At 38.1% G+C, this 21,679-nt stretch overlaps 1 long non-coding RNA gene across 1 annotated transcript; it reads right to left on the reverse strand.

The window, feature by feature from the left end:
• Positions 1–18,367: 18,367 nt before the first annotated feature.
• On the reverse strand, positions 18,368–21,032 carry LOC133549582 (uncharacterized). Its single transcript, XR_009806116.1, has 3 exons — positions 20,928–21,032; positions 20,366–20,551; positions 18,368–19,361 (listed from the first exon to the last, which is right to left on the reverse strand). It is a non-coding gene; the product is annotated as an uncharacterized LOC133549582 (long non-coding RNA).
• Between the last annotated feature and the right edge of the window lie 647 nt (positions 21,033–21,679).

Raw genomic sequence — 21,679 nt, forward strand, 5'->3', positions numbered from 1 at the left:
CGCTTTCGTCGTCGCTGTCTTCTCCCTGTCGCTCTTGCGCTGCATGTGGCGCGGACTCTCCAACTCCTTCTCCCTGTTCTCTCCTCCTTCGCCTCTTTTATACATTGTCAGGAGAAATGTTAATAATTTCCCGGTTTGTGAGCCACGCACCTGAATTTGATTGCAGCGGCGTCGCTCCCTGTACGCCCTGCCTCTCCGTTCCGCCATATTCTCCGCCTCCTTGTCGCCATCTTGAGCAGGGCTACAGCGTGTCTTGCCTCGCCGTTGGCCCGTCAGCTCCGCTTCTCCACAGTCATCAGTGTAACTGCGTCAGTTTGCACATACTTTTCAGACGTGCTAAATAAAGACGAAAAATAGTGCTTGCAGTTGAGATTTAGTCAATATCGATCACACTTCGTGAATGATTTAATTTCCATTTTCTCTTCTCAGTATGGCACCACCGTAGTGGCTGCTGTTTGCAGGAGGTCTGCACTCTTGTGGATCCTCCTTTTGTGTTCTTAATGTTTCCCTTCTGTTTTCCATGTGTTTTTTGTCTTATTTTATGTTGGTTTGAGACCTTCCAGGAATGCGCAACAAGGTGTGGCACCTCTGTGACTTCTGCGGTACATTTTTATTCACTTTTGTACCCACCTCAGGGGAGCCTTGTGGCCATGGCCATATTTGCACCGGAGACCAGCTGCAAGCTCTCTGCTACACCGCAGTCTGCGTGGAGAGATCAGCGTCAATGCGGAAGAAGCAAAAACAAAACTGGCGTTGAGCGTCGGGGTGGAAGAGCTGAATGAACATGTATCAGACATTTCAGTTTCCCTGTACGAATTCTCGCTCATCCGCTCGGACTGGTCATTGGCCGAGAGCTATTGGGCAGCCTTGGACGGAGTCGGTTGTTTGTCAATGTATGATGCAATTGTATGTGTGCAATATATGTATAATTTATTAGTTTTTTTTTGTTGCGTTTAGTTTTGTAGCTGTATGTAGAAATTATATCGCGGAAGTGGCAGCTGGTAGCATCAGCTCTGTGCTCCTTTAAAGTTATGTCCTTTGTTGTTTTTAATGTTTGACGCTTGTACCCCAACCCCCACATCCCACACCGTTGTCACTTCAGCCCCATAAACATTTCAAGTCTCTAGTTTTGTGCCTCCTAATATTTTTGTGTGTGCTTTGTTCGATTTTTTTTTCCTGGTCTCCAACTGAGGGTGTGGCACTGTTCCACTTGAACTTTGCTTTCCCTGTTAATGATCTTCCATTATTTTTCAATAAACATTTTAATTATTGACAAACCTGCCTTTCAAGGATGTGAGTATATATAAATATTGGCTTTGGAAGAGGTGTGAAAGTGAAATTGTAACCAACTATACCAAGTATTGAGATTCTGTACTTTGACACTTTACAGTATTTTAATGTGTCAGTCAGCGTTGCTGTTCAGCTAAGCCAGCTAGCGTGCACCAAGTATGGATAATATAATACGGTATAATTGCTCGGGAAAATGCACTTTTTTGACATAAGTTACAGTGAATGATATATTCCTGTCATGCTTACTATGTTGTTCCCTCGGAACTTAAGCTTTGCTGCCTCACACGATAATGAAAAGACAAGGAGAACCATCAGCAACGCATTATCATGGAGTTTCATAGAAGATAAATGCACACATTTTGGGCTTTTGAAGATGTGGCTCTGAACATTTTAGTATTGATCCAAATTAGGATTGTTCGTTTATTTTCTGTGTGGAGTTTGCATGCTCTCCCCATGCGTGGGTTTTCTCCGGGTACTCCGGCATTCCAAAAATATACATACCTGCTAGGTTGATTGAAGACTTTAGGTTGTTAATAGGGTGTGAGTGTAAATGGTTATTTGTATATAAGTGCCATGCAATTGGCTGGAGATCAGTTGGTGGTACCCCGCCTCTCGCCCCAAGTCAAATGGGATAGGTTTCAGGCTAGCTTATCGGCAACTTTAATGATGAGGAGCGATACAGACAATGGATGAGTAGATGGATTTGATCCAAATTAGGATTTTTTTTTTTTTGTCTATAAGTGTGATTCTACAATATACCCTCCACTGTATAGTATCCAGAGCTTACGTCAACAGAGGCTGTTGTTGAACTTTTAGTCAGGTCCTATTTTTTCACTAATGAAGCCCGTCGTTTACATAGTTGATATTTATTTTAAGAGCTCCCGCTTCCACTTTTCTTATTACCCAGCATGGAGTGTGATAACACACAGGGTGTGCACAGACAGTCTGCATGCCAAAAAGCTATGTGCTCTGTGAGAGAAAGTGCAAAAACAGAAGCCAAGTCATTTGGTTCCCTCAGGTTGCAGATGCCAAAGTCTCGTGACTGACATTTTCCGCTAGTTCTCCCATTGGGAGGTGCAATTTGGGGTGTGTGTGCCTGCTGGGCTGAAGCACTTGCAGAGTGGAGACCCATGCAAAGGGGATATGATTTCCAGGCCAGGATGCAGACACACTGCTGGGAGGGAAAATGGGCCGTTTTTATACATTTCTTTCATGTGTTGCCTGATTGGAAGGTATAGCATAATTAATGTGGTAATTTAGAATACAATTATTTGTTGACGTAATGATAATGTTGCTCTGTCAGGGAGTCAGTTGACGTGATGGAAATGAAATGGAAAAGATTAGAGTTGGCATGTGAAAATTGTCCAGCCTAATTTACGAAGAATCAACAACATAAATGTTTTTGCATAATGGTTAGGTAATGCAAAATTAACTTTGTCAATGTCTGCAGTATAAAGCCTTACTTTGATTACATAGTGAGAGCATTTTACTAACATTTTTATCAATCTTGTTACGGCTCTTAAGACATTGTTGTTGTTGTTGTGTATTATACATAAATCTTTATACATATGTAGGAGGAACAATTCAGCCCAAAGTATTCATGCACCGAACAAATTTGTTATTTTGGGAGTGTATATCTTTTTGCCAGAAATCACATTAAAACAATGTCAAAAGACTGTAAAATACTATTTGACAAAAATATACTCAAAATAACTTTTACATTTTGACAAATATTAATGCTCTTAATACTGTTCTCAATAAAGGAACTGCATATTCAATGCTCTAAATTTCATTTTCAGAATCATTTTTTTATAAAATAAAATAAAAAAGTAACCGAGCGTTACGGTATAACAGTGAACAATATTGTAAATATTGGTATCGATCCAATCCCATTTCAAGTAAATTTCAAGTAAATACAGGGGCAGTAAAAACAAAACTACAAAACCCAAAACCAGTGAAGTTAGCACGTTGTGTAAATTGTAAATAAAAAAACTAATACAACCTAGATTCAATCGAATAGACTGGAAAGACAAGATACTTAATGCTCGAACTGGAAAACGTTGTTATTTTTTGAAAATATTAGCTAATTTGGAATTTGATGCCTGCAACATGTTTAAAAAAAGCTGGCATAAGTGGTAAAAAAAATTGAGAAAGTTGAGGAATGCTCATCAAACACTTATTTGGAACATCTCACAGGTGAACAGGCTAATTGGTAAAAAGGTGGGTGCCATGATTAGGTATAAAAGCAGCTTCCATGAAATGCTCAGTCAGTCACAAACAAGGATGTGGCAAAGGTTTCAAAAGGATTTCACCATCCAAGGTCCGTTATATCATCAAAAGTTTGAGAGAATCTGGAGTAATCACTGCACGCGAGCAATGCCATTATGGGCCATCAATCCCTCAGGCGGTACTGCATCAAAAAGCGATATCAGTGTGTAAAGGATATCACCACATGGGCTCAGGAACACTTCAGAAAACCAGTGCCAGTAACTATAGTTGGTCGATATCTGTAAGTGCAAGTTAAAACTCTACTATGCAAGCGGAAGCCATTTATCAACAACACCCAGAAATGCTGCCGGCTTCGCTAGGCCCATGTTCATCTAAGATGGACTGATGCAAAGTGGAAAAGTGTTCTGTGGTCTGACAAGTCCACATTTCAAATTATTTTTGGAAACTGTGGACGTTGTGTCCTCCGGAACAAAGAGGAAAATAAATATCAAGACTGTTTTTAAAGGGGAACATTATCACCAGACCTATGTAAGCGTCAATATATACCTTGTTGTTGCAGAAGAAAGACCATATGTTTTTTAACCGATTTCCCAACTCTAAAAGGGTGAATTTGGCGATTTAAACGCCTTTCAATTGATAGCCAGTCGAGCGATGACCTTTTACCTGTGACGTCACAACATGAAGCAATCCGCCATTTTCTCAATCTTATTACACGCACCAAGTCAAATCAGCTCTGTTGTGTGTGGATAACCTGCGACACTCAAAGCAGATGCATTTCCAACGATAAAGTCAACGAAATCTGCAATATTGGAATATAGACCACCGCTGAATCTGCCCGAGTGCAAGCTATTCAGGGACGACGGCAGTCTCTTCCCGCAGACGAGCGAGGTAAACCCCCTGGATATGATTTATGCCACTTATTTTTCTATCTCAAATCATCCACCAAACTTATAACGTTGTGCATGAATGCACAAAAGTGGGTTTTGTTGATGTTATTGACATATGTGGAGTGTGCTAATCAGACATATTTGGTCACGGCATGACTGCAAGCTAATCGATGCTAACATACTATTTAGGCTAGCTGTATGTACATATTGCATCATTATGCCTCATTTGTAGCTATATTTGCATCCAGCCTTTCCCTCCACCCACATTTAATGCCAAACAAACACATACCTATCGTTGGTTAGAAGGCGATCACCGAATTCGTCCTCGCTTCCACTTGTGCCGCTGTCTGTCGTGTTATGGCTCAATAGCTTCAGTTTCTTCTTCAATTTCGTTTTGGCTACCTGCCTCCAAACTCCAACTATCCGTTTCAATACATGCGTAATCTGTTGAATCGCTTACGGCGCTGAAATCCGAGTCTGAATCTGAGCTACTATTGCTTAACCTTTCTGTGCTATTCGCCATGTTTGTTTCCGTGTGGTCACGCTGTGACGTCACAGGATAATGGACGGGTGGATATAACGACGGTTAAAATCAGGCACTTTGAAGCCGTTTTTCGGGATATTGCGTGATGGGTAAAATTTTGGGAAAAACTTGGAAAAATAAAATAAGCCACTTGGAACTGATTTTTATTGGTTTCAACCCTTCAGAAATTGTGATAATGTTCCCCTTTAAGCACAAAGTTCAAAAGCCAGCATCTGTGATCCGTCCAAGCAACGTTATCATGGACTCCCTTGCTTATTTCAGCAAGACAATGCCAAGCCACTTTCTGCACATGTTACAACAGCGTGACTTCTAAGTAAAAGAGTGTGGGTACTAGACTGGCCTGCCTGTAGTCCAGACCCGTTTCCCATTGAAAATATGTGGCGCAATATGAAGCCTAAAATACAACAATCGAAACCCCGGACTGTTGAACAACTTAAGCTGTACATCAAGCAAGAATGGGAAATAATTCCACCTGAAAAGCTTCAAAAATTGGTCTTCTCAGTTCCCAAATATTTACTGAGTGTTGGTAAAAGAAAAGGTCACGTAACACTGTGGTAAAAATGCCCCATGCCAACTTGTTTGCAATGTGTTGCTGCCATTAAATGTTAAGTTAATGATTATTTAAAAAAAAAAAAGTTTCTCAGTTTGAAGAGTAAATATCTTGTCTTTGCAGTCTATTCAATTGAACATAAGTGGAAAAGGATTTGCAAATCATTGTATTCTAATTTTATTTATAAATTACATACTGTGCCAACTTCACTGGTTTGGGGTTTTGTTCTTTTGCTCTGATGCTGATATTACTTTTAGTATTGATACAAATGATATATGAATTGATCTGCCTAACCCTTATAATTTAGTGACAAAAAGTATTTGGATTGTTTGGCCTTGGGATAGATCTATTTCACTGTACCTGTCAATGTTTTCTATTCTCTAACCTGGATGCTAATCATTGTTGCAGTTAACTTGGACTCCCAAGCTTCCCTCTTCACCTTAAGGTCCTGACACACGCACCAATTAGAAGTCCATGTATCGTAAAGAGTTATCCCATACGCTCCATTTACAGTAATCCTACAATAACAATAGTAACACAGTCCAATTAGTTGCCATAACGTACTATAATCTCATTACAATTGTATTTTATATTTCAAAATGATGCTGATGATGTTTGAGTGTCAATTGTGAAAATGGAATGGGGAGACAAGAAACAATAGATTGACCTAAATTGGGATCTGACCTTTTTGTGCTTAATGTGCATCATTAGCTGACAGGTATGTGATCCAAGCACTGAACATGCCAAGCGTCATCTTTGTTGTTGTCTCAATGGAGTCTACTGACAAATATAAGTTCTAATTTGTATTAGAAATGTACAAGCCAGTCTGCCCACAACAAAATGATAAGGAAAGAGTTTATTGACTTCAATGTCGGACTACAATGGCAGACTTGCACAAGGCTCTCTGGGTAAAACTTACTCCTAAAACTGCTGACGTCACTAATTGGAAAAACATCACAGTTGGGTAAATCCAAATGGCTTGTTTGGAGGAAGTATGAGGGAAGGCATGATTGTTTTATGAATATCTCTGCCAGGCCTCCATGGTTTGATTTACAATTGTTGGGACTTATGAAGATTGTAAATGCACAAAAATAGGTACCAGTCGGTAAGGAATATAGGTTTTGCATAACAGGTCCCCTTTCAGTCAAGGCTGAGTGTACTACTTAGCTGAAACCAGTCTCACCATGACTTCACGTTAAAGCTGCTGTATGTCACTCGCTCAAAATGTACTTTCTTTTTTTTTACACCAAAACAAAATAAGAACTCTCCAGCTAGCATATGTTACCAATAGTGTTTTTTAATAGAACATATGTAACAAATAGATACTAATAGATAACATTTGGATGAGGGAAATGAGTGGCAACAGGCAGTCTTTAAATCGGTGTGTTTGGAACGTTACCAAAAATATGACATGTGAATAACGTCTGAGTTTATATTCAAAGTTAGAAAGCATGTCTTTTGTAAAGTCTGGGATGGTTACTCATCCATTGTAAACTTTTTTAGTGTTCTTTTTTTTTTTTTTTATGAATTCATTAATCAATCAAACAAAACAATACACACCAATACCATAACAATGCAATAAATTCCAAAACCAAACCCGACCCAGCAACACTCAGAATAGCAATAAACAGAGCAATTGAGGACTCACAAACATGACACGGTACAATCCAAAAGTAGTGAAAGAAAAATTAATATCATCAATACTAGCAACAATTTCAAATTAGCAGTGATCAAAAATCCCTAATTGATATTAACATTAACAACATGAATACCCCCCAAAAAAAATGAACAATAGTGTCACAGTGGGGTCACAGTGGCTTACACTTGCATCTCATCTCATAAGCCTGACAACACACTGTGTCCAATATTTTATACAAAGATATAATAAGTCATATTTTGGTTCATTTAATACTCAAAACAAATTTAAATAATGGATCCTATATTCCAATATATGACTCATTATTATCTAAACTAAATGCAGTTTTTCTACTGATATCATCTCCATAGCTTGTGTAAACCAGTCAGTATGAGTTGGACTATCAACATGTATCCATTTTTTTAATATTACCCTTTTTGTTATTATGCATATTGAAAGAAATGCATTTTTACTCTTTGATGACACGTTACTAAATTGATGGAGATCTCCAAGAATACAAGTTTGCAAAGTCATTGGGATGTTTATATCAAGCAATGTGATTGCTTCTTTTGTTGTTTTTAACCATAACTCTTCCTTCAGCTGCTCGACACTTCGTACATAACTTGCTATCTACTACACCAATTTTAAACAGTTGAGAAGATGTAAAATACAATCTATTCAATATCTTAAATCGAGTCAGCTTATCTTTAATGTTTCTAAAGGGCTTATTGGCATTTTTCCAAATATCATTCCATGACATGTCTCTTTCATCTCAAATGTTTAAGTCCATCATCCATTTCCGAACACATGTATCATTTGCATTTCTAGTGTGGTGTTCATTTATTATTCCATAAAATATTTTAATTAATTTCTTAAATGTATCTTGATTAAAAAGTGCATCTTCCAGTTCATGGCTATTTAAAGACATACTTTCAGAGGATATACATTTATTTACAGCGTGTTTTAAAGAGATAACATTTTAGAAATGATTTCTGGGTACATTATATTGATCAACTAAATCATTGAACGTTTTAAAAGAGTTTTTATTAATAATATGATGAGGTTTAGTAATACCTCTGTCTTTTCACATTTTTATTAATTATGATATTGTCAAGCGTGTAATTGGACTTTGCTTGTTTCTTCGATGCAGAGGATATTTAGGACGATTCAGACGTGAATGTAAGAACATCTTGATTTATTAACACTAACACAAACAAACTACAAAAAGGCAAACAAAGGGCGTGCAGAATGGCGGAGAACAAATACTTGGCTAGAAAAACAAATGACTAGAACAAAGGTTGTAAACTATAAACGTGAAACAAAAACACTTGCGCTGGGCATGAATAACAAACCAAAAACTTACGTGGCATGGACAGAATAATAAACAGCGTGGCAAGGCATGAATGTAGATGGGTGATGTGGGAAGTTGCCAGGCCGACTACCTGGTAATTTTAGCTTAAATAATAACTGTGATCATTACTAACAGGTGTGAGAGCTGAGGACAGGGACGTGACTTGAGGGCAAGGTGAAAATCAATGAGTTGGCATGGAGACGAAAACAAACCAGGAAGTGCAAAAACAGAACTGAGTGTCCAAAAAAAACAACATAACATGACCAAACATGACAAAAACAAAACATGATCCATAGGCGTGACAGATACTAGGATTGTACCAAAGTGGTTGATTTACAGATGCCATTGGGTTGATTCCTAGTATTTTCTGACACAGTTTTAGAATGTTAAAAGTGGCTTCTATTGGGCTCTGCCTCAATTCGTTAGGTATTTTTTTAATATAATATAAACTCCCCACATCAATGTCCAAATTCATTAACATATGTTTTTCTATGTTGATCCAGTCCTTAACTGCAGAAGAATGAAATAAGTGGCTTGCTTGTTCACAACCGAAGGAGATATAATAATGTAAGAAGTTTGGTAATTGTAGTCCTCCTTTATCTTGTGTACAAGACAACCTTAAGTATGAACATCTGGCCTTCTTTCCACACCATATGAATTGTGATATCATTGTATGTATTTTCTTAAACCAACTTTTATTCATTAGGACAGGCATCATTTTTAGTATATATTTAACTGCTGGCAGTAAACTAATTTTTACTCTGTTCACCCGACCCCAAAGTGATATTTGGAGACGTGACCAGCAATCCATTTTGGATTCTATCTTATTTTATAAATGTTTCAGATTTAGATCTCTGCTTGTATAAATGTTTGGTGTAACATGTAGTCCTAGATATATGATTTCTGCGTCTTTCCATTTAATTTTGGAGTTCTGAACTTGTGATTTCTTGCAGTGTTTATTAAGTGGTAATATTTCACATTTGTCCCAATTGACCTTATACCCTGATAAACAGCCATAGTCAGTGATGACATTATTGATATAGTGAAGAGAGGAGTTAACATGTGACGGGTAGAGAATTATGTCGTCACAATACATTGATAGCTTATTATACTGAGAGACAATTTTTAAACCATGAATATTATTGTCACTTCTTATTTTTGCAGCTAAGGGTTCAATAACCAAACTAAATAATAATCCAGATGCAGGACATCCCTGTTTTACTCCTCTTTTTAACAAAAAAGATTCTGAAATATGATTATTTGTTTTGACTGATGCCGTGGGCCTTGTATAAAAACTCTTAATCCATTGTATACAATTATCTCCAAATCTAAATTTACGTAATGTGCAAAACATAAATGACCAGTTTATGCGGTCGAATGCCTGCTCTGAAGTAACAGTAGTCAACTTTAGCTCAATTGTTAGTGAGGATTATGCAAAAATAACAATATAAATTCACAATATAAATATTTTAAAAAGCATAATAAATAATAATGTAACAAAAAAATGTATCACTGAAACGTTTACCCTCCAACAATTAATATTGGCAATATGATGGATTAGGCAAGTAGCCATAGTAAAAGTTAACTGTGACATCTCTGCTAGTGCATGCTTAGTTTGTTTCATGGGGGCCAGTTTTTATGGAGCTCCCACTTCACCGACTGAAGGATTTATTAGAATCTCTCTTTTCTCCTGGGAGACTCTCGAGTTTCAAGGTCATTGCTGCAGCTTGTGTTGACGTTGCACAGCTGCTACTGTACAGCCATGCTACCCGAAGCCCTACCTTACAGCAATACATTATACTGTACTTACGTTATGCAATGTATGTTGAATATCAGCTATTAAACAATGCAAAGGAAGTCAAGTATCTGTGAAAAGTTTATTGTCAGATATAAGTCTTGTAAAATAATTCCCAAATGGGTTAAAAAAAGGGTCAAAAGGAGTGTCGGGGTGATCTGCAATTAACTCGTTTGAAGTGTCACTTACATTAGTAGACAGTGATTGATTGGTAGTGATGTGCGATACCACTCATTTTCTTTCTGATCCGATACCGGGTAAAATTCAGGCTGGTATCAACGAAACCGATAGTTTTTGCAAATAAACATAATTTGTCTGGTAAAATTTTAAAAGTAGTGTATTTCAAATGTTGCTTCTCTCGAGGAATCCTCTTCAAACTATAATAAAATCCGAGGGTGAAACAAATGATGGCGTTATTCTGCACTGAATGCATTCCACCCATCCATTTTTCTACCGCTTGTCCCTTTCAGGGTTGCCTGGGGTGCTGGAGCTTAGCTCAGCTTTATTTATTTTCAACTCTTTATTTAGTGTCTACAAATGACCTACAATAAAAGGAAATGCCCTTGTAGTTTATTGATACTAAGTGACTCACTTTAACTGCCAGAACTTTTCTTAAATAAACAAAATTTGCAATTGTTGCTTAATTGTAATTTGTATGTGTAATTTAATGACACAATTATTTAGGAAGCTTTACATGAATGCCTCTAGGCTTTTTTTTTTTGGCCTATTTGAGAATAGTGTAGTGTCTTATATTGTATTTTTTATGTACACACTGTACATTATCTCATATAACTTAACAATCAAAAGTATTGATATTTTGATTTAAGGATCGATATTAGAGTGTGAGAATTTGGCAGAGGCGGTATTGATATTAAAGTAAAGACTACTAAATTGGTCTTAACTGCAGAGGCAGTGACAGCAGGGAGCTTTAATGTTCAAATCCCTCTCAATGAAGAAGCTGGCTGTTGGAGCATCCTTGATCATTTTTCCACTCGTCAGGTCTGATTGAAAGATTTTAACTTTGTTTTTAAATGTTAAAGGAAATGTTGACGATGTGTATGCCTATTGCAAGCTAGCTAGCATGTGTATCATCATTAGCATTGTTTCTGATAAACTTCCTCTCTACTTTTTGGCTTGTTCAAGTGCCTGTTTCTTAACTACCTCGACAATTAATTTCTTAATATACCATGCAGATTCTCGGCAGTGAGCTTTCTACTATTTAAATGTAAATGCTATGTTTTGTGTTTACACATTCATCATTGCATTCCGTATTTGTACCCTTATTTGAAAAAAAGACTTTCAGGCAATGTCCTGGCCAGCTCAAATGAAAGCCCTCGTCGTCACATTCTCTCTTGAATTAAAACCATTAAATGTTAAAACCAAATATAAAAAGAAAACCACTTGTCAAGAATCTGACTGGCACGTGAACTGAAAGGATTTTGGAGGTCTTGCAGTTTAGTAAATATTTTGGTGCAGTAGGAATAGGATAGAAGACAGCCCCACTGTCATTTTCCATAATGATTTGCCAAGCAAAACTATTCTTCACTCTTCATGTCTTGTTATGTTATGTAAGCTTTGCTTGCTTCACTAAAATGCAATAACTTATAGGGAAGACTGAGGACACTAAAGCAATTTATTGCGTAGAAGAATTTTACTTTCAAACCGCTCACATGGCTCTTCATAGTTTATTTTTTATTGTCTCACAATGCTAATCCGAACTTCAAGGATGTGACTTTTCTAACTACATTCTTTAGCAACAATTTCAGTGTATGGGTTCCTTCTCATTGCCACCCACACCTGTACTGGCTAGATGAGAAAACAATAGAGATGGGATGTATGGCTTTTTGAAGGGAGACATATCTTAAAGAGAAAATGCAAATTTTTTGGAATTTTGTCTATCGCCCATAAAATCCAATAAATAACCATTCAAACCCGCTGAACAATACTCCATTTACATTTTGGGACTTTGTTATCAACTTTATATTTACCAAATATTAGTGATATTGTTATTACCAGTGCTAACGCAGAAAAACTATTTATAGCAGCACTGTGTGTGTCCCAATGCGTACATTATCGAGTGGTCTGCTGCTTTCCCGCGTCCTTGCTTCTTGGGAGTTTATTGTAAATGATAACTGGGTTGTACTTGTATAGCGCTTTTCTACCTTCAAGGTACTCAAAGCGTTTTGACACTACTTCCACATTTACCCATTCACACACACATTCATACACTGATGGAGGGAGCTGCCATGCAAGGCGCTAACCAGCACCCATCAGGAGCAAGGGGGAAGTGTCTTGCTCAGGACACAACAGACGTGACGAGGTTGGTACTAGATGGGATTTGAACCAGGGACCCTCGGGTTCCGCACGGCCACTGCGCCACGCCGTCCCTAAATCATAAATTCATATATCTCACCTGGACATGAGATGTCTGAGTAGGTATTCCGACAAGTTGATACACTTTAAAAGCCATAAAGGCCCTGAAACTGGCGAGGATTACATGAAAAGACACTTGTTCCCCCACCCCCTTCTTCATGAGGATTATCCAATCAATCCAATCCACTTTATTTATATAGCACATTTAAACAATAGCGTTTCCAAAGTGCTGCACAGTCATTCTTCACCTAAATGGGAATATATGAACATCCCAGTAGTCGGCGTCCTAATGACAGCAGACATTTCACAGTAAGTGATGTTTTATTATGTTTGTTGGCTCTCGTGAAGTCTGCAGGGAGTAATAATCAGAGATGAAGAAAATAAAAAAGCAAATGTTTGATGCGCTTTTGAGATGATGCTTAAAACGATCAAAATAAGCAAATATTAAATGTTACTATAAATGTGACTGTTACTACATTACATATACGACTTGACAACTGACCATAAGACCATCATTAATACCCTCCATAGGATGTAAGCCACCACAGTTCATTGCCAAGGAGGTTGGCTGTTCAGAGTCCTGTGTTCAGGCATCCATCCATCCATCCATTTTCTACCACTTATTCCCTTTCGGGGTCGCGGGGGGCGCTGGGGTCTATCTCAGCTACAATCGGGCGGAAGGCGGGGAACACCCTGGACAAGTCACCAACTCATCGCAGGGCCAACACGGATAGACAGACAACATTCACACTCACATTCACATACTAGGGCCAATTTAGTGTTGCCAATCAACCTATCCCCAGGTGCATGTCTTTGGAGGTGGGGGGAAGCCGGAGTACCCGGAGGGAACCCACGCATTCACGGGGAGAACATGCAAACTCCACACAGAAAGATCCTCAGCCTGGAATTGAACCCAGGACTGCAGGACCTTCGTATTGTGAGGCAGACGCACTAACCCCTCTGCCCCCGTGTCCAAGCATATTAATGGATAATGTAGTAGAAGGGAAAAATGTGGCAGGAGAGGATGCACCAGCAGAAGAGCTGACTGTGGCCTTCTGCAGATTATCAAACAGGGAAGATTCATGAATTTGGCAGAGATCCAGAAAGAGTGGAATGAGGTGGGGTTCACAGCTTCAAAAAACACATTTTAAATTGTGTGTAAATCTAGACCTGGATTCAAGATGGACCTGTTTAGTTCAAACACCCTGGGATTAAAGACAGCCAGTCTATGGAGAGCATTATTTATTAGTCTAATCTTCGTTGACCAAACTTAATAAACATGGAAATTGGGGTGGAATGTGTAAAGCAGTGGTCCCCAACCGGTTCGATTGGTAGCAGGCTGCAGAATATTTTTTTATTAATTAAAAAAAAATAATAATAAAAAAAATATATATATATTTTATTTTTTTATTTTTTATTCTTTATTAAATCAACATAAAATACACAAGATACACTTACAATTGGTGCACCAACCCCGCAAAAATTCCTCAATTTTTAATGACAAAAACCTGCCTTTTTCATGACAAAGAAAAAAGAAAAGAAAAAAAAAAGAGAATCCCTCATGACGCTACACCCCACCCCCACCACCACCTCCCCACCCCCTGCCGGGACGCGGGTAAAATTATCAAGCGTTGACCGGTCCGCAGCTACAAAAAGGTTGGGGACCACTGGAAAGGATTGCCAGTGAAAACACAAACAATTGGTGAGAGACTGCATGGTTTTGTTATCGCAGCCCGTCTAGTCAGCCACCCATTTGGGGCGGCATGGCGTAGTGGGTAGCGCGGCCGTGCCAAAAACCTGAGGATTGCAGGTTTCGCTCCCCGCCTATTGACATCCAAATCGCTACTGTTGTGTCCTTGGGCAGGACACTTCACCCTTGCCCCCGGTGCCGCTCACACTGGTGAATGAATGATGAATGATGGGTGGTGGTCGGAGGGGCCGTAGGCGCAAACTGGCAGCCACGCTTCCGTCAGTCTACCCCAGGGCAGCTGTGGCTACAGATGTAGCTTACCACCACCAGGTGTGAATGAATGATGGGTTCCCACTTCTCTGTGAGCGCTTTGAGTATCTATTAATAGAAAAGCGCGATATAAATCTAATCCATTATTATTATTATTATCCAAAGCAACTTGCAATAGTTCCAAAATCCAGATGAGTCAGACGGAGATGAAGAAGATGACAGCATAGGACTTTTTTTTAATTACATAACATCATCATTGTTATTATGTTTTTTGCACTCAATATAAACAATACAACACAATGAATCACAGCACAGCACTTGTGTTTAAACGTTCTGCCAGAGTTTTAATGAGTTTGACCTTATATAACACCAGAATTAATTTACCGTATAAAGCTGTAATTGTAGCGCCAATTATTTACCTATACCACAAAGAGGACGGGCGTTAATTGGAAGCAGACAAAAATTGTAAATTACGAGAATAATAGTCTTTGTTTCTGTCATTTACATAACAACCCAATTGTTTAAACTTGAATGATGATGTTGGAGTGCATGAGAAAATGTAAACAAAACTGTTGCTCTTTTTTGTCATAGTCATTTGTTTTTTACAAGTAGATTACACAACACAGCAGCAACAAAACCGATTATGTATTAGCTGTACAGAGAACACTACTTGAATGCTGGTTATGACTTTGTCATCATTGTTATTAATAAGGAAAACAACACTTCAAACTACAGGTACTATAGCAGTGTGACGAAAATATCAATATGGCAAAGATAGATATTTTTTAATATATAAGTTGTTTGTTTTTGTTACACTCCTGCAAATAGATATATATCGCAAGTTATTAAAAGTAGTTACAGTATCGCCATATTGAGATACTTGTCAGGTAGAGTTGGTGACGAACCCCAAGATGCAGAGATGAAGGCAGGCATCGAGCAGGAACACATAATTTAATGTCCAAAATATGAAGAAAAAACACAAACCAGGAACGGACCATTTGGAAACAGGAAACAGGAACCAGCAAACAGGAACTAGGAACAAAAGCAGTCCACGGCATACAGGAACAGCGACAAGTAGTAGCACGACATCGACAGGTATTAGCGACAAGAGGTAACAACAATAATCCAGCCCCGAGTGGAGGGCAAAGCAGGTCTAAATAGCAACTGGCTGATTGACACCAAGTGTGGCCCGGTGCCAGCCAGCTGAGGGGAAAAAGCACTCAGGGAGACAAGCAGGAAATAAAGACACAATAAAAGCGCTGACAGGAAACAAAGACAAACACAGAGGAAAAACAAAAACATAGCCATACTGTTAGGGACAAGCCTGACAATACTACCGTTATCATGAGCCATGTATTGTGCATTGTATTGTATTGTGGCAAACCCAGAAAACTAAAGCCCTATTTTTAAAAGCATACGCAGGGATAGATGAAGCTGATGCAGGGTGACGACTATTGGTTGATACTTCAAATTAACTTTTTTACATCTTGTGGAGTTAATAGAAAACTGGGAGTTTGCCCACAGCCACAGCTGCTAATGCCATTGTATATTGACTTGGCACTCATTAGAGAGACACTTCAAATTACTTGATTTTGTTGAGCAAAATCACAAGGACTCTGAGGTTTATTAAAATGTTTTTTAATTTTTTTATTTATTTTAGATTTTATTTGAGATAATATGTAAAATTATGTTACTTATGGCCCCTAGGAATGTAAATAGTCTAGCATTAATTGGCTGTATGACACCTAAACAGTAAAATACTATTTTTTTAAAAACCACTAAAAGCTGAAATTCTACACTTCCATCACATGTTGAATGTTTCTTTCAACTCTATTGCGGTGGTGCATTAAGATAGATTCAATGTGATATGAATTATATTAAATTTAGTGTTTTGGTAATATTCTCCATTAGGGTTACCATGACCCTCTGTAGATCTCAACATACGAGGATCACGTTTGGATATTTGAGGCTTCTAATCTTAATCTAATTTCGTCTTTTCACCGCAGCAACAGCCAGTGATAGCAGATGCTTCTTGTATCTCTTTCTCACATCTGCCTCCCAGTGCACGTGTAGTGCACGTGCGGTCGATAACTCGAGTGGAAAAGCTCTGAGGGTATTTGGCGCTCGCCTTGGGCTAGTGACAAGGTAGGACATGATTATTTGCTGAAATTATAAATCTTTTTGACAAGTTTCAGGCTTTTGGTTTTTTTTAACAGTTATTATAACATTCAATACTGAATGAAAACAATTTTCAGCGTCACTCTGTATCATCAAAATCAATGCCTAATTTATTAATTGTGACAATGATACAAATCAAATATCAATGCTTTTGTGTGCACCAAAAATGTGTTTTCATATTCTTGCACCCCCTCGATTTTTTCATCATCATCATCATCATCATCATCATCATCATCATCATCATTCAGTGGAAGCAAATGTGTGACTGTATTATTTTTTACCAGTCCAAACTCTTATCACAACCATATTTCTGGACTTCTTTTTGTGGTGGATTCAGCAGTGATGTGGCATTAATGTCCTGGCATAATAAGAATTATTAATAATAAATACATAACCTTTGGTTTAGTCCAAAGCTATACCGATATTTCACATTGTACACAACATGTTAAAAAAGATAAATGTGCTGCACAGCCCAGCATTTGGCCAGCAGGAGCATGGCTAGCAATACTGCTAAAGAACTTGAAAACTCTCTACTATTAACATCTACTGTTTAAAAACCTGTCACCTTCTCAGTGGAATACATAAACCGTCCAAAAAAATTAAGTCAATAAGCTCAGGTGAAGGCAGTATGTCGCCAGCGTTAAACAGAGATCGTGTATGCTTTTGGCACAATATTTAACATGTTTACTCGTTTGAAACGACACCACGGCAATGTGAACGTCACTGCAGCACGGAAAAAAGTTCGCGTAGAGGAAACACATCTTCCAGCTGTATTTGAAACGTGCCTCCCTTTTGACGGATTTTAATAGCATCAGATTTCAGTTGTTGAGAAAAAAAGGTTTAAACACAAGCTGAAAGTAATTTAATTCCTGTAAAAACATCCAGCACCAACTCTCCATAAAAAAATACAAAAATGGAGCATTGATCTTTAGAAAAAATCAAGTAATTCACTAGGTTCAAACTGTTAGTGTTGCACCTGCTCTATTACTTTGTAAATATTCATATCCATATTATACTTCCACACAAATACATACATTCATACACATACACTTAGCGGATTGGTTTTGTATTTTGTTTGTTTACTGTACTGAAAATGAGCCAAACAGTATATAAAAATACTGAACTGTGATTGCAGCGTACCGTTACTACTGCTACTAACTGAGCTAGAAATCAGATAGCTTGTATGACAAATGTTTATTTCCTAATGACTATGATTAAGATTAGTTGTTATTTTATTAATGACACATTTATTATTTTCATGGGATCGTAAAAGGTCTCCTTGACTACTCTGAACTCCTTATTTTTTCATAGTCGGCATTTATGTTGTTGCAAAGCTGTCCTGCTGCATTTGTTAAATTGGTATTGCAACTCAGTCACAACATTTTTATGCATTCACACAAAATTCCTGAGAGATTTAGAATTTTTAGCTCACCTTTTCATTTATGAAAAAAACACAGTCAGCGATGTTCAGCTCAGTAAAGGATGTTTAAAATAATTGTTGCCGATTCCCACATACAGTGTAGCGTCAATGGAATGATTAGGAAAAGTTTGGTAGCCAATAATATACAATAAGGTCTGAAACAGCTGGACATGAAGATTTATTGGAAGCAGATGTGGTGTGGAATGTCCACCACATGGAAAAGCTGATTGTGCTTGTACCTCAACAGTAATAGGGGAACTAACAGCCAAAAGTCTATACTCAACAGATTTGACCCACGCTCCAAAAAAGCCTTCTGGAAAATTGAAGTATTAACACGCAGGGATCTGCCTCCTGTGTGGAGCACTTTTTGCGCTCTTTTGGGCCCCCACCAATGCATAGGATTTTTTGATTAGTGCAGAGCAGACAAACCAGCAAAATCAGTAGTTTTCATAATCAGCTGTGCATTTAGTGCAGTGGGCTGTTTCGAAAATGATCTCCCGCTCAAAGAATGTCAGAACCGCAGTGAGTTGTTTTCAAACTCAGTTGGAATAATGAACTCCTTTACCGTATGGCTGTGTTTACAGCACAGTTCTCCACCGGGGATGAAATGTGTCTGTTGATTGAAAGTCAGAACATGGAGACAGCATGTGCAATAAAGACACACGTGAACTTCAAGTGGAATTCACTTTTTCTTCAAAACGCCTTTTCCAAGAATATAGATTTTTCCAGGATGTAAACGTGGCTGCAGACTGGATCTAATGTAAATATGCATGTGCAGGGCACATACTAGAAAAGGGAAGTATCAGCATTTCAAACATCCTATATAATCAGTAAGTAGAAATGCTGCGGGTTAAAGACCCCACTTTCCTCCCTCTTAGTAGTGTGAGCAGCACAGGTATATAAGACAATAACTTCTTGCCAGGCTCTAAATGCTAATTAAATCTTGCTGGGCAACATAACATTTTACCTCTTGCTCAGTATCTCATGAGAGAAAGAGAGGGATATTTACTGTGATCTGAACATGCAAATGGAAAATTTGCAAGCATAGCGCTGCATAAACCTCTCTGTGGACTTCAGCCATCCAAGTCCTCTCTGCTAAAGCACTTAGTGCTTTGGTCGCTTCACCGACAGTGTGTGTTGATCTTGCTCTGGAGACACAGAAAAGAAGGTATCTTTACCACAAACGTCGGGTATCGGACTGTTAATGGTTTTGACTTGACTTTGGCACCACCGTACTGCTAATTTTTCCAGCATAAGCTTTTTAGCAGGCGAGGAAAGCTCTTGTGACCACCACCTCACTCCCGAATACTTCCGAGCTGACAACTGACGACGCAATCTCAGCTGACATTAGAACGTGATCCACAGGGAAGAGTAACGCTGTAAACGGACAGGCTTGAGAGGTTTACAGAATTACCGTAGATCACGTCTTTACAAGCACCCCGCAAAAGAACTGCGGTGAGTCTGACAGGCTCATTATTAGACATTCAAAGGCCTCTCAGTGTCCAGGTCGTCTCCCTCACTTTAACTTCAAAGGGAAACTGCACTTTTTTGGGAATTTATCTATCATTCACAATCATTATGAGAGACAAGAAGACCAAACTATTATTATTATTTTTTTTTTTCTTTCAAACATATATATATCAGCTTGTTCTACGTGGCTAGCTGATGAGAGCAATCAATTCTACCTTTAAATTACTTTAAAAATGTATTAAAAAAACCTTAACGGTACTTCATATACGTTTTGGAACCCGTATAATAACCAAGCTGTCGCAACATTGTTACTGTAAGAGCAAACAATGAGGAACTCTTTTTCTATGGTAGTAACACATCAGTGTGCTAGGGTATTTGTCGCAAAAGCTAACCACGCGATAATTAATCCAGGTTTTACAACAACACGAAACACATTTTAGTTTGTAATGCACAACACTGCGTTACAACACCAATTTGTACTGACTGAAAAACATGAACATATTATATACAGTATATACATATATACAGTTTTTGATATCATATTACAGTATCTGTAAAATATTAGCCCACAATTCATGTTTTGTTTGTACACAGCTGACCTAGCCAGACAATGTATGTCTTGTAGTTGTAATAACATGCATGGTGTGCTGCGTTTATAATGATGGATATTAAAGTGACTCACTCGATAGACAGTTGTTTGTCTGGTCCAGCTGGCCGGGGACGTTTCTTCTTGATTTTGGGTAAGCAATTCATTTTTGACGAAATAGCTTGGCTCCAAGTTCCATTATTTACAGCGTCAAAATCGCTTCCATCCCCCTTTTCTTGCTTCCATCTGCTCCAAGGTCTCACTCTTCCTTGAGGCTGGCTTCTATAAGCAGCGGTATATTCAGATTCAAAAGCCACAGGGTAAAAAGCGTAGGACAAAAGTAATTGTTTTTGCGTACTCCCCTTTTTTATTGTAATTCTGTTTTCAACAAAAAAAAAATGTCCCAGTTTTCATATACCAAAGTGGTTATCATACAACCAAACGTTGCATGTAGAAACTAGTTTGTAAGTCCTGGCACCGTTAAATCCCATTAAATGAAGTTCCCAAACAAACCATCCAATGAGTCAGTACCTGCACTTTGATAAAGAATGTAATAAACATTATATCATTCAAGAAAGAACTTGTAGAAAATTAGAACATTACTGTTAAAGTCCCCAGGTAAAAAGGGCCTAATGTGAATGAAAGTTTGGAGTCTTACCAGCCACCTCCCGAATGTTCTAAACAACTTATCATAGCATTAAAGATTATTCTAACGATTTTTACAGCAGTTAGTGGTTCAGTCGCCACTGTGTTTGCCCTGCATGTCTATGTTTGAGGTATTTATAGTACAAACATACATGCCTTCAAGGTTGTTCCTCCCAGTCTTTGGCTAGCCTGTTTAGCTGTACAGTTGACAACTAATGACGTCCGAATCTGAATTTGAATAATATATTTGGATACTGTGTGTTAATCAGACATCTATTTTTATTCATGCACTTGAATGGTTCCTGAGCGGGACTAGTTAAACATGTCAGTCGGCTTGTTTGTTGGCCATTTTTTCTTTTCAGATTATTTCATTCATTATGTGTATTAACAATTCACAGGGAGACAGAACAACTGAAAACATTTTTTAAACGTTCCATTCAACAGTCACATTATTTGCTTGCTAATAAAGAGCCCTGTTGTAAACAGGCTTAACAGAGATGCAAATGAGACCACAGAAGCTTTATTATCCTCCTACACATGCGGACTTTCCACTGCTTTTCATCAAGAAATTGCTGTCTCACTAAGTAAACACTGTTGGCACGCATTTCATCTCTTTATTGTAGAGAAAAATAGATAGGTTTGAATATGTCTCCAATATATGTCAAAGAAAAAATGATTCACTGGATTTACTGAGAGGATTCTCTAGTACTGGTGTTAATTGTAACCTGCTGGATGATGAAATAGAGTTTCTTGGGAAGAAAGGTT

This window comes from Nerophis ophidion, linkage group LG03, assembly GCF_033978795.1.
Source record: "Nerophis ophidion isolate RoL-2023_Sa linkage group LG03, RoL_Noph_v1.0, whole genome shotgun sequence".
Lineage (NCBI taxonomy): Eukaryota > Metazoa > Chordata > Actinopteri > Syngnathiformes > Syngnathidae > Nerophis > Nerophis ophidion.